This window comes from Linepithema humile, chromosome 1, assembly GCF_040581485.1.
Source record: "Linepithema humile isolate Giens D197 chromosome 1, Lhum_UNIL_v1.0, whole genome shotgun sequence".
NCBI lineage: Eukaryota > Metazoa > Arthropoda > Insecta > Hymenoptera > Formicidae > Linepithema > Linepithema humile.
The window spans coordinates 33,213,031-33,225,297 of NC_090128.1; the positions used below are offsets into that span (position 1 = coordinate 33,213,031).

Genomic DNA, 12,267 nt, shown 5'->3' on the forward strand with positions numbered 1-12,267 from the left:
AATTACCACATCTGGCGACGTGAGCCAATTATCTCGAGCAGTATAAGCCACGCCAACGTATCATTAATATCGCGTTTCAGTGCATTCCATCTTTCACCGGACTCGTTATGAGCCGCGGACCGGCAAATCGACAACGAGATCGATCGGGAAGCCGCAGCACGTTCGTCCCGATCGTCAGAATTTATTGAAGTGCTAACCTTTCGCGTTTTCACCGTGTGCGCTCTGTCTCTCTCTCCCTATTTCTCTATATTTAGCCTCCCTTGGGATTTGATTCTCGTCACGAGGTACGACGCTCCTCTTTTTAATTTTTCTCCTTCGTTCCGCGTAGAGATTCTCTCAGGACAGCAATTACGTCTAATAATCCGCGGAATAGCGTCCTAGTTCGCGGAGTCCGTCGGCGTGTTGGATTTGCGAGGAAGTTACGCAATACGCTTCTGAAATAGCACAAGAGAAGCAGATATTTTACAAATATCAATAATTTTGAATAAACAGAACTGATTATTTAAAACATTTTTAATTTTAGATTCAAATACAGCAAGGTATTTGGTAAATTTTGGCAAAATTTAACTCGGTTTTGCTGGAAAAATAGATTCGATCGATTTCCGCGCTTCAATTCTGTATTGTAATCACTTGTGGTGACAAATCCAAGAAAGCGGAGATGCTAACTGCGTTATCCAGCAACGACGATCCTCCCGCGATAAAGATGTAAATCTCCGTGTAAGCGAGAAGAAGTACGAGCGCAGCAGCGGTCGCTATTAATTCATGCATGCATTGTTACGTGTCATGATACGCGGTGTGTCTGTCGGCAGATCATCGTGACGAGATAAGCGAGCGAAAACGTTCCTCCTCTCGATCGGCAGCCTTCTCTCGCAGAGTCGCGGAGGACGAAGACGGGTAGGAAACGCGAATAGAGTACGGTTGCACGACGAAAAGTCTTCTTCCCACCACGGCAAGATTAATCGCTCGCGTCGAAGGGACGCGGTAATAATTCCTTTAACCTTTGGTAGACCCGCCGGTCTTCTAAAAACCCGGTGAAACTCAGGGGATCCCGCTTTCACTAAAAAGATTTAAAAAAAAAAAAAATAAGGAATTCTTGTACGAGTTATTAAAATTCTTCGATTCTCTTCGAATTTTGTATAAACAACATTGCAACATTAGAAACGAAAATAATTTTATGTACGATTAAAATTTCCTCGTTAACTTATGTTAATTAAATCTTGTCCATTTAACTTATTTTATCCGTTCAACAATCGCTTCGGCAAGACAAACGCGTTTCTTTTACTACGACGGCCTCCGCCGTTCGCATCCGCGTCCTGGCAATAAATTCCACATCGTTGGGCCTTGGAACGCGGTTAATGCGACTCGATGCAACGATACAATGGATGAATCGGCAAATCCCTCGTTACGACGGAGAGCTGTGCATACGAAGGTCGGCGATTTGTCGCGTAATGCGCGATATCAACGATCTCGAGGTCGCGATCGCCGTGACCGCCGCGTCAGACACGCGGTAACACGTGTCTTGCTTCCAGCGAGCATCTAATTGCTCGGACTTTCATTTGCCTAATGCCGTCTGGAGATCCTCCATGATTCTTTCGTATTGAGAGAGAGTGAGAGAGAATGATCGGTAATTAATCCTTGTCTTTTTTTTCTTGCCGATGATGCCAACGCGCTTCAATTTTCCTAGAAATATAAATAATTCACAGACTAAATAATTATAAGACCTTTTAAAATTTGTGTATCTTTCCGTCAGATTTATTGCTGATTTCATTGACATTAAATACGTTGCATGCAGATATGTGAACAGTGTGTTAGCACATTCCGCTAGATATCAGCTCTTGATATCGGAACGAGACCACACTGGTATCATATGTTTGTATCTGATGAAGCGTCTTTGCTGCATCATCTATAATGAGACGGCTTGCGTCATTGCGATAATTAAAAATAATACTGATCATTGTATCGTATAGAATTCGCCGATTAACTGGCTCTTTATTAGGCATCCGCGTTTCATCGCATTCGATCGTCTGATATCATCCGATGAGAAATTTGCTTACGTAGCTTGCTTGGGAAGCTTTGCTTAAAATACAATTTATCTTATTTCAAAATGTCTTGTATTACAGACTGCGTTATAATTTTCAAAAATTTTCACACAGAAACAAAAAATTTCGAAATCAATGATTATTTTTTATTTATACAAATAATTTAAGAATAGAAGATTAATTTTACATAATTTCTAATCTCGAATTTGTTAGTGATTGAAGTTCTTCTCAACTCATCTCGCGAGTTACCAAAGTTACGAGTTTACCGAAAAATCTGTTGATTCTTTTCTCATAGTTTCATATTGCAAAAAAAGTGGAGAGCTCTTCAGAACGGACCGGTAAAAATGAGAAGAATTCGAAAATTTATTGACTAACTTTTGTATTTAAGTTTTTATTTGCTCGCTCCTGGCCGCAATAGAAAGTAAGCGTCGGGGCGATGGTTTTGATTTTCCTTGTACCTTGCACGCACGGCCGAAAAGGTATAGAAGTTCATTAGTAGAGTATAATCTCGTCTCGACATTCCTCACCGGTCGACCTTTGGACCTCTCCGCGGGTCAGAGAGAATTTCGAGACCCGAGGCTCTCCAGGTAACTTTTATATCGCGTATATCCGAAATCTTACGTAAAAGAAACCAGTCTTTCCACTTTACTACGCGTGATTTATTTCACGAAGGGACGCCCGTGATTTCGACACAGTAAATCGATTCAGTCGCTTCTGTAGTTATCTACACGCCCACGCTTCACAGAAGCACTTCTTTCTTGTCGCGAACCCATTTTTCTCACAGATAAAACTGAATTAATCAATGAAAGTGATTCTCGAAAATTATTACGTGATTACAATTTTATAAAAAAAAATTTTACATAAATAAGAATTAAGAAAACATGGAACATTATTTTTACAGTCGTTATTTTAAAGAATTCTAGAACTTTAATCAGGGTTTTATTCTACAATTTTGACTATAATTTCAATATTATAGTTCTAATGATACCAAAACACAGCAGCTAAGAAAAGAATTCGAAGAATATTTTACAGCTATGCATAAGTTATCATTATTTTCGTAGTCTCGCTCTAAAACGTAGTCACGAAATCTCGTCTTTGAGTTTTGTGCAGTTCAGCTAGCCGTCGAAAGGCCTTAACGACCTCGGTGATACGATAAGTCGCTAATTTACGTTTGCCGACGATACCGTGCCGGCCTGTCGTGGGTGGCCCGTCGTTCTACGACGATCGCGTTGCGCACGGTATATCCTGCCCGTTCGAGAAGCCAACGGACGTGCGACATGCTCGCGATTAATTAGCCAGGCCGCGATAACGAAACTGCAATCGGTGAGATCGGTCACGCTTTTCGGGATGTGGCCACGACCCGCGAGATTCCATCCGACGAGAAGAGCCGACGTTCGGCGACAACGCAGCCGGATTTACTCTTTGTTCGCTTTTATTACTTTCAAGCGCGGATAGACATTTACAAAGATTACAGGAAAATAGATTTGGTAAAAATAACTGATTTGTAAAAATTAAATCATATTATGCTATGAAACATTAACGATTATGACGGATGAATAGCTGATTCTCTTCTGCGAAAACCTGCTTTGTATATTTCACATTGTTCCAGCTCAGTGACCAATAAAACATTAATTATCGCAAGTCTGTCTAAAAGTCGCGAACGGGAATCATAAGATCACAAAGGGAACCGGTATTCCGTAACTGCCGTTACGTATTTTGTCTATAGCTATTATGGCTTCGTTAAGAGCTTCTTTAAGGCGACATCCCGACTCCTTCGGGCCGGGAAAAAATCCTGGGACGTGAAAGACACACGTTGTACCGTTCGGCTTTATTTATTCTCGCGCGCGCGGGGATAAAGCGCTCTCGTAGGGCTCGCGATGGCGCGCGATCGCTTGCAAAGCCGCATCAATTGTGATAGGGCTGACGTGGCGAATATACTTGATAGCGGAGTGAAATACACGCGACTTGTGGCGCGAGGTGGCCGCGAATATACGACCGTCAGCAGTTATCCAGGGTCACATAACCGTTTTCTGATGACACTCGGTGAGTAATACATCACTCGAAATGATGCGTGCTGACGAACACACGCGGTGAGTTTTGCCGTCGCTCTCTATATAAGGATCATCCACTCGCGCGTATCATTAACTCCGCAGAGGTCGCAGGTCCTTCGGCGGCGACGTTCGACAGCGTTCGACGGCACAGCGCAGCGTTTTCCCGTGTCAACCGGGAATTTATACGCGCAATATATTCAGTCTGTAATCAGCGGCCGTTTAAATATATAAATTTATAACGAGAATTCGAGAAGCCGATAGAAAATACACGCACACAAGCGTGTAAAGCTTGAACAAGATTACAATTTGTAACGGTTTCTGCAAGAATTTTTCGACGCTAATTAGAAACTTGCATAATATGTATGCTACTTGAAATCAACAATTATAAAAAAAAAAAAAAATTTATGTCCAAGATAACAAAGATAGAAGAGAACCAAAGGAAATATAAATTCCTTCGCACGAGGAATTCAAGTCTACTGTTTAGTAGAACTCGCAGACGCTTCTCGCATTCTGCGCAAGGGGGAGAAAACGGGAGTCAGAGATGGTCGGAGAAGGACGCGCGGATAGAATCAGGCACGCGGGTCGGGCAGAGGCCAGACTTAGGCCGCGACGAGTCACCTGCGGTGTGACCGATGCGAGCCGTCAGCGAACGCGCTCGCTATCATCTCACCGAGTCCCTGGCCTTCTTCGTCATCGTGCCTAATGCTAACTGCTCGCTGAGGCTCGACGGCGTACAGTCCGTCGCAAAAGTCTCGGGTGTTCCGTAAGCATCGCGATATCGAAAGATGATCGATGGGAAACGATCGGGTATTAATAGACAATATGCAAATCACGCAACCTCTAATTTATTTTCTGGCTGTCTCGTCTTGTCTTTTCGAGACGGCGCCTTTTGCGTCTCTTTGCGTGGAATTTAGCGATGAAGTGATTTAACAGCAGGCTCTCGCCACGATGAAGTCGCTCCTCCGAGATACTACGCGAGAGAATCGCCCGTGCTAATTGCCGTTGGTGCGGCAGAAGTCAAACCCGCTGCCACGATCGCCGGCAACCTGTTGAGCTTCATTGTCGAGATATTCCGTTCTTCCAGTCACCTGCGCCACGTGTCAATTAGCGGCGCATATGTACGGCTGGAAGGGGGGAAAAAAAGTCAAACTGATGATGCTGCGAGAGCGCGTTAATTAACGGTTATAATCGGCCGCGATAGACACGATTTTCATCGCCAGACTCGCCTTTTCTGTCACACCGCGTAATTGATGTTGACTTCGTATCTCTCCGAATCGTCTGTTTATCCTCCGGCCTCATTGTATTGTAACTTCACTCCGCCGTTGGTACCTTCTTTCTGCGATTGTCAAAACATTTCTCAGCGTCGAATAATGGGAATATAATAGACTGGTTATTTGTTATCTATCGGCTTGTCAATAATTTCTTACGTTAATTCCCCGTAAGTGCCTTGTTCGTCTGCCATATGGCGAAATATGTCATCCCCAACGAGCGAAAATGGAAAGCGCGATAGGGAACGCATTTATCGATGCCACGGCGAGTTATGCGCGAGGCTCGACCTTTGATCGAGTAAAGTACCCGCTTCCAGTCCGTCGCGTCTTTTCTTATTCTTCTACCGTCACGCTCCAGCCGTCTCGGTGACTCTACAGGTGAGATAATCTAACATTAATCGCACAGTGTGACGCGTGACCGTCTTATCTTTCATTTGGGCGCGACGTGTTTCGTCTGCGTTCGAAAAACATTCGTTCAGTTATTTGCTTCTTCGGTATCTCTTGACGGCAATCCATTGTCGGAAATAAAACTGAATCATTAAGAATAATAATAAAAAAATCTGTTTATTCACATGCTTGCAATTAATTGCGAGATTTTCGCGATAATTTGATTCTTTGTGACAAATACATTAAAGAAATAAAATGAATCATCTTTTGTATACATATAAAATAATTTGACACTAATTTACATAATTTATTATATTTTGCAATACAATCTTACTTTTTTCAGCTTTGGAATCCGAATTCTTACATAGAGATATTTTTATTCTTATCTTATTCTTTTCTTTATACAAAATATGGCTCTGCGCGATTTGAAATGTGATACGCAAAAATAAGCAGCAGCGCAAGTTGTCGCAATCGAGATGACTCGCGGTCAGCACTCGACCTTTGGTCAGCTTACGTATACTCGACTTCTTCCTTCCTTCGTCTATCTTTCGTTCGCGCGCTTCCTTCTCTTCGCCTTCCACCTACATCTTTCGCGACCCGTCGACTTGCTCGCTCGCTCGCTCGCTCATTCGCGCGCGCGCGAGAGAGAATCGTTCACGCTAATCGCATCTCGCGCAAGGCGACGAGGTCACGGCGCTCTTTGTTTGTCATCTGCCCGCAACCTGCTTCGCTCTCTTGTTAAACGTACACGGCCGGGAAGAAAAAAGACAGAGAACCACAGAGAGAAACGGTGCCAGGACGTACGACTCGATGCAATTGCGTGTGGAAAGTTTCCAGCACACGTTCGACATGTAGATTCGATCTATTGCATGAGCATTATCCTCCTCGTCGCGAGAATAAAAACTTTCTTTTTGACGCGCATATCAAGGAAGAATATCGCGCTTTTTACGTGAAGGAGCACTGAAAAATTGGATTTGCTCGCGAATTTCTTTCCCACCTTTTTTTTCGGCACAAAAGATTACGAAAGTTTGCATAGCCTCGTGAAGATTGTTCTACTTAGTTTTACTTGGGCCGTTATCTGAAGCTTGTGTCGTCAATCTTTATCCGGCAGAAGTTGCACGCAAGTCACGCCCGGTGTTCGTGACACCTACGTTCTTACGTTACAAAGTTTGACCCCGTAGAAAATTAGAAGATTATACTGTGAAAAGTTGTAAAAGAAACTTACACACTCTGTGTTGAGTAACGCGTATCTTATGCATTGCACAGCCTTAACATTTATATATATGACAAATTATTTTCAAAATACTTTATGATATATCTGTTTTTAATTTTTTTTTTCAAGTCAAATAACGGTCGACACTTTAATTTCACAAGATTTAAATATAAAAGGGAACTTGAACTTGACCGAATAAAGAGGCGACTGTCGCGCATTCGCTCACGGGTGCATTTTAGGTGACGCGCTATTGCGCAGCTTAGCGGGAATGACCGATCAAAAGACAGCGAACGGGGAACGGGGAACAAAGTTCACGACAACGGGGACAACGACGGCGACGGCAAAGCTGAAGAGGTGTCCGAGAGGACTCGGTGGAATGACCCCGCGGATCGTATTGTAAGCGCGTACGTGTCCCTCGCGGAGGGTAACATATGCGTGATGGCCTGCGAAAGCTACGTCACGCAGGAACGCACCTCGACTCCCTCTCTTTCTCTCTTCTTTCTCTTCTTGTTCCTCTCCTGCCCCTTTCTCGGTACGTGTGCTCTCTTCTCGGCGTCCCTCTGTCTTTCTTCCTCTCATAAGGGGTACGGAGGTCACCGCTCGCCCGTTGCCACCGGCGGAACAAGCGGCGAACCGCAGGAAGAGAATATCTTCTTCTTGTACCCCCAACCTTTAGGTCCTCGCGTCGGACGCTTTGGCTTCGAAGTGAACGCGGAAACCAGATGGAAATTCAGCGAATCGCGAGGAGAGCGTCAGCGATCTGCTTTTCTTCGTATTCTTGAGGTTTTTTTTTAATCCTTAATGTGATCCGCAAAAGAATTTTTTTTTATATATGTATATGAAAATTTAACAATTTCAATCCCGAAACTGTGATGAAGCTACGATTTTATAAATATATATTAATTTTTTTGAATCGTTAAACGTTTATGACATAAAATATGATGTAGGATGGATGAGTCTTGAGGTCACGACAGTATAAACGAATAAATAAAATAAAATAAATTAAATGTCATTAGTCAGGATAAATGTATGTTTGATATAAATGAGTAAAGCGATCAAAGATAGTAATTAAGGAGAAAGGCAAGCGGTACTCTTCAAACCTGTGAGATATGACCGATCGGGTACGCCGTTCGCCGACGATTCCGCGGAAAAGCCGACTCGCGAGGATGCTCTGCAGTCTGTGTTCGTCGGTCTCCAACATCGTTCTTTCTTGTCCGAAACGATCAACGATGCCTGGACAATTAAACGGGTCGTGTCTTGTTTTGCTCGCACGCATCGATTATTTGTCTTTTCAAAACGTTCGCTAAGTACATAACACGAAAACATAATTTTCTCGCTTTTACATTATAATACGTCTACAATGAAAAAAATTATATTTCTTTATTTCAAAGTAAAATTATAAAATTTTACTCGTTTTGTTGCGTAAAAAAGGTTTTCAGATATGTAAATGTAATCTCATCAAGACAGAAAGAAAGATCACGCTACTTGCGTTAATCAATGCTAAGCATGCATCGACGTTTATCTGCTATCCTCTCGATGCAGTCCTTCGCGGTCGAGCGCAGTGTCGTGCAACTTGACCTGCTTGCAGGTGCGCGACCCTGACGAACGTACAGTGTCACCATCGCCGCGCTATCTTGGCAAGCGACCATAAAAGACCGGACACCACGCGTCAAAGGAGACGAGGCAGGGGAAACGTATAGGCGGATCGTAAAAAGAGAAGATAAAAGGTGCCAGTATAATACGTGCGTGTGTGCGTTTCTATATGGAAATGGCGTTGAAAATTTTCCGGTTGTAAAACAAATACTTGTACGCGCTAGCGAATAAAAATCTTGCCTAGGTAAATTGTCGACTTATCAAGTGGTTATTTAAAAAATTTACTCTTTTTGCTAAGAATATTTTAAAAAAATTACAAATATTGAACGCAGAATTATCCAGCGGAGTTTCTTGACGGTTTGTCCGAAAATTCAAGATCTATTATATTATCTCTCCATAGAGATTCATAGTGACTCGGACAGTGAGAGAAAAGAGATTGCAGGAAGGTGTAGGATGCGAGGCTGAAAGCAAGGGACCTATAAATCACACGCTTGAGGCGCAGCACACGCGAAAACGCGAAGATAGACGCGAAAGAGGACGAAGAAGAGTCTCTGAAAAGTGGCGGACCCCGCCGAGGCACGTAGCGCGAGTGGCTCGACAAATACAACGGGAGCTAATTAGTTGCAGGAATGCGTCGGCATGCACGGGCATCGCGTTCCTACGTAAAGTCGAACACGCGGTGACTCCTAATAAGACGCAATCGTATCGACGTCACGCGACCTTCGGGCCGCGCCATGGCGAGCCGATGGGCTATTGCCGTTGCTGCTGCTACTTACGTGTTGCTGGCTATAAATCGCGCTGTCTCCCCCTCCCCGCGCCCCCCTCGAGCGACGTCGGCTAATAAACGTTTGCGCCTCACGTGAACGCCATTGTGTTTCGCGAGAGGCCTCCCACTTGAAACAGCTGTTTCGACCATTCTCCGCACGACCAAGGTTACGCATCGAAGGGACAAAGACGCGGTTTCATTAGACGCCGCGGCCGTTATCGATCAGCCGGATCGACGAGCGAGAAGAAAAAGTTGATATCATGCGCGATCAGGACTTCAAAGGGTTGCTAAGATTCCCAATTTCTCGCTGCAGTCATCAAATTACATCGAAAGCGAGAAATCGCAATTCTTTTTATTCCTCCATGCTATTGATTTTTCTAGCCGCCTCGCGGTTCTTAATTTTTCCAAGTCTTATAGCCATCATATGGTGTTTGGCCGAAACACCGTCCCCGACATTGCCGAACGAGGCAAGTAGACGACGCGTCTGGAATTTCATAACGTCGTCGCATAATCTTCCTACCTCGCCGCTTCGGTTACATGTCGCACCGCAAGATCCAATTCCGCGTGATAGCGCGCGTCGAAGGCAATACGCTCGCTCCCTCCCTCCCCCCCACCCCCCCAAACACCTTTCTCGAGGGTATTCCTCGTCCATCTGGACTCGGATGCGCCCCGGTAATCGTCAACGAGATCGCGCCCAACGCGTGCATATATATGCATAGGCGTAACTCCCGTAAGCACACGTGCGTAGATAGATAGAGCGAGGAGCATGTGCGGACGGCGTACGGCCGCGTTTGCTACTGCATTATGCATTAGTCATGATTACAAAGTAAGTGGCGAGCTCGTAGCGCGTCTGTAGTAATGACGGCGTATTTGCGGTGCTTATGATTTTCCACTTGAAATGGGCATAACCCGCTTTAATGGCGCGCGAGGCAGCCCTCCCGGTCGCCGCATAACTTACAGCCGGGTTTACAGCGGCCGGGGAAGAGATCCAGCAACGCGACCGCGCGCGACCGGTGGTTGCTGACGGCGTTGATCGTGTTAACGCCACGACAGTATAATCTCTTCCTCCCTTCTCTCTCGGTTCCTTGCGCTCTCTCGGCCGCGCGCGCGCACGCGGGCGCGTACCGGTCCGGCCTTTAAAGGTCGTCACGGACGACAGGTATTATCCTTGCGAACGGTCGCTCGTGTCGCGGTGTACCTCACGCGGTGATTAATTGTGAAGGATCGTTTGACGGTGAAAAAAAAATAGCAACATTTTATATGGCTCCTCTTTTAGACAATACCTGAGCAATTTATCTTGTTTTTTTTATTAGATCAGCATATTTGATCATTAATTATTTTATTATTCGAAATTTTTTGTTGGTAATATGTGATATTGTTTTTTCTTTATTCATAGTTAAATAAACTCGTGCAAAATATATGAAAAAAGGAAGCATGTGCATTCGTTTCGAAGTCAATAAACTGAATGACTCTAAATTGCTGCGATAAGCTAGTAATAATTAATGACTGGTTATGAAGAATATTTTGCATACGTTATGATTCTCTCTGATAGTTATCGTTTCATCTGAAATAATTTGTAGTATTATTTTGTTGGAATGGAATATAAATCTTCATCTTTTGCTAATAGTAAGTTGGAGTGACTATAACTAATGTTATCTTGTACAACCGGTCCTGCTAGTCACGCGCATAACTTTCAGTCGGATTTAAAAAAATTACGGTCCAGCCAGGATCGTAATAGTTGATGATAATGATCGCATTGGCTTCGCGTCGCGACGGTAGTCCTGGTCTGTCTCTGAGCCGTCACCCGCGACCTTTAAAGGCCGACGAAGTCAATTACAATTATCATTATCCGCTATGAGCAATAAACTAGACGACAATAAATCGTTGCGGTAAACCAGCGGTAATTAATGACGACGATAACGTAGAATATTTCAAATACGCTGCAATTCTACGTACCAATAGCTGTTTCGTCTGTGACATAATTTTATTTAATATTGAAAGATCAGTTATTGCGAAATACAAAGTGCTACGACGTTAACTAAATTACTAATTTATTTTAGAAAAATTCTTGCAGCGTAATATTCAATCTCTCTAATGAAAGGATAAATTGCTGAAAAACTTGTGACAAATGGAAAAATAACGATTATTTATTTGCAGTATTCTTCTCGTTAAAGATCTGATACTCATCTCATTATAAGGCGGAAATAAAACGCCAAAGTATTTTATTATTTCGCAAGCAAGATAAAATAGCTCGCGACATTCGGGCTTGCTTAACTCAGCAAGATTGTCAATCCGCGCGTGGAGAAAAAATAGAATCATCGTCCATTCAGCATCTTGTCGGAGCTCCGGCACGCGAGATTGCGAGAGAAAAGTCGAGCGTATAAAAAAAAAAAAAAAAAAAAAATAGTACAAAAGGATATGATGAGGCTTCTCGCTGCGGTAGCTCGTAATGATGGGCTGCGCGCCGCGCGACGCGCAGAGCTGGCTTGATCGTTCATTAAGCGGCGAGCCGACCCCGGATGCGGATGTACGAGGCTATACGATGTGCGTACACGCGCACCTCACTCATACGCGCACATATGAGGGCTCACTCGCTGAGCTCGCAAACGTGACTCGGCCAGCCTTGCCGAGGCTGAGCGCGAACGGAAGATATGATATGTATGCGCCCGCATCCGGTATTCAGCTAGCCGATCGAAAATCGTGAGACTATTATAGTTATGAGAGTAAAAGAGAAAAAAATTATGTAGAAAAAAAGACCAACGTTAATGTTGATTTTTATGTAAATTTCTCATTTGCAAAAATTGAACATTTGCGATAATGCCGTTGCAAGAACTTTTCAAACATAAATTAATAATTTATCAAACTTTTTAAAGATCTATATTCTGGTGGAATATACACGCTAGATCTTTAAGATCTCCAATTTCAGACATCACTTTTATTTATAACGAAA

At 43.7% G+C, this 12,267-nt stretch overlaps 1 protein-coding gene across 3 annotated transcripts in view; it reads left to right on the plus strand.

Moving 5' to 3' along the window:
• Positions 1 to 12,267, plus strand: part of LOC105670711 (uncharacterized) — a 181,318-nt gene that overhangs the window by 105,677 nt on the left and 63,374 nt on the right. The window lies entirely within an intron of this gene.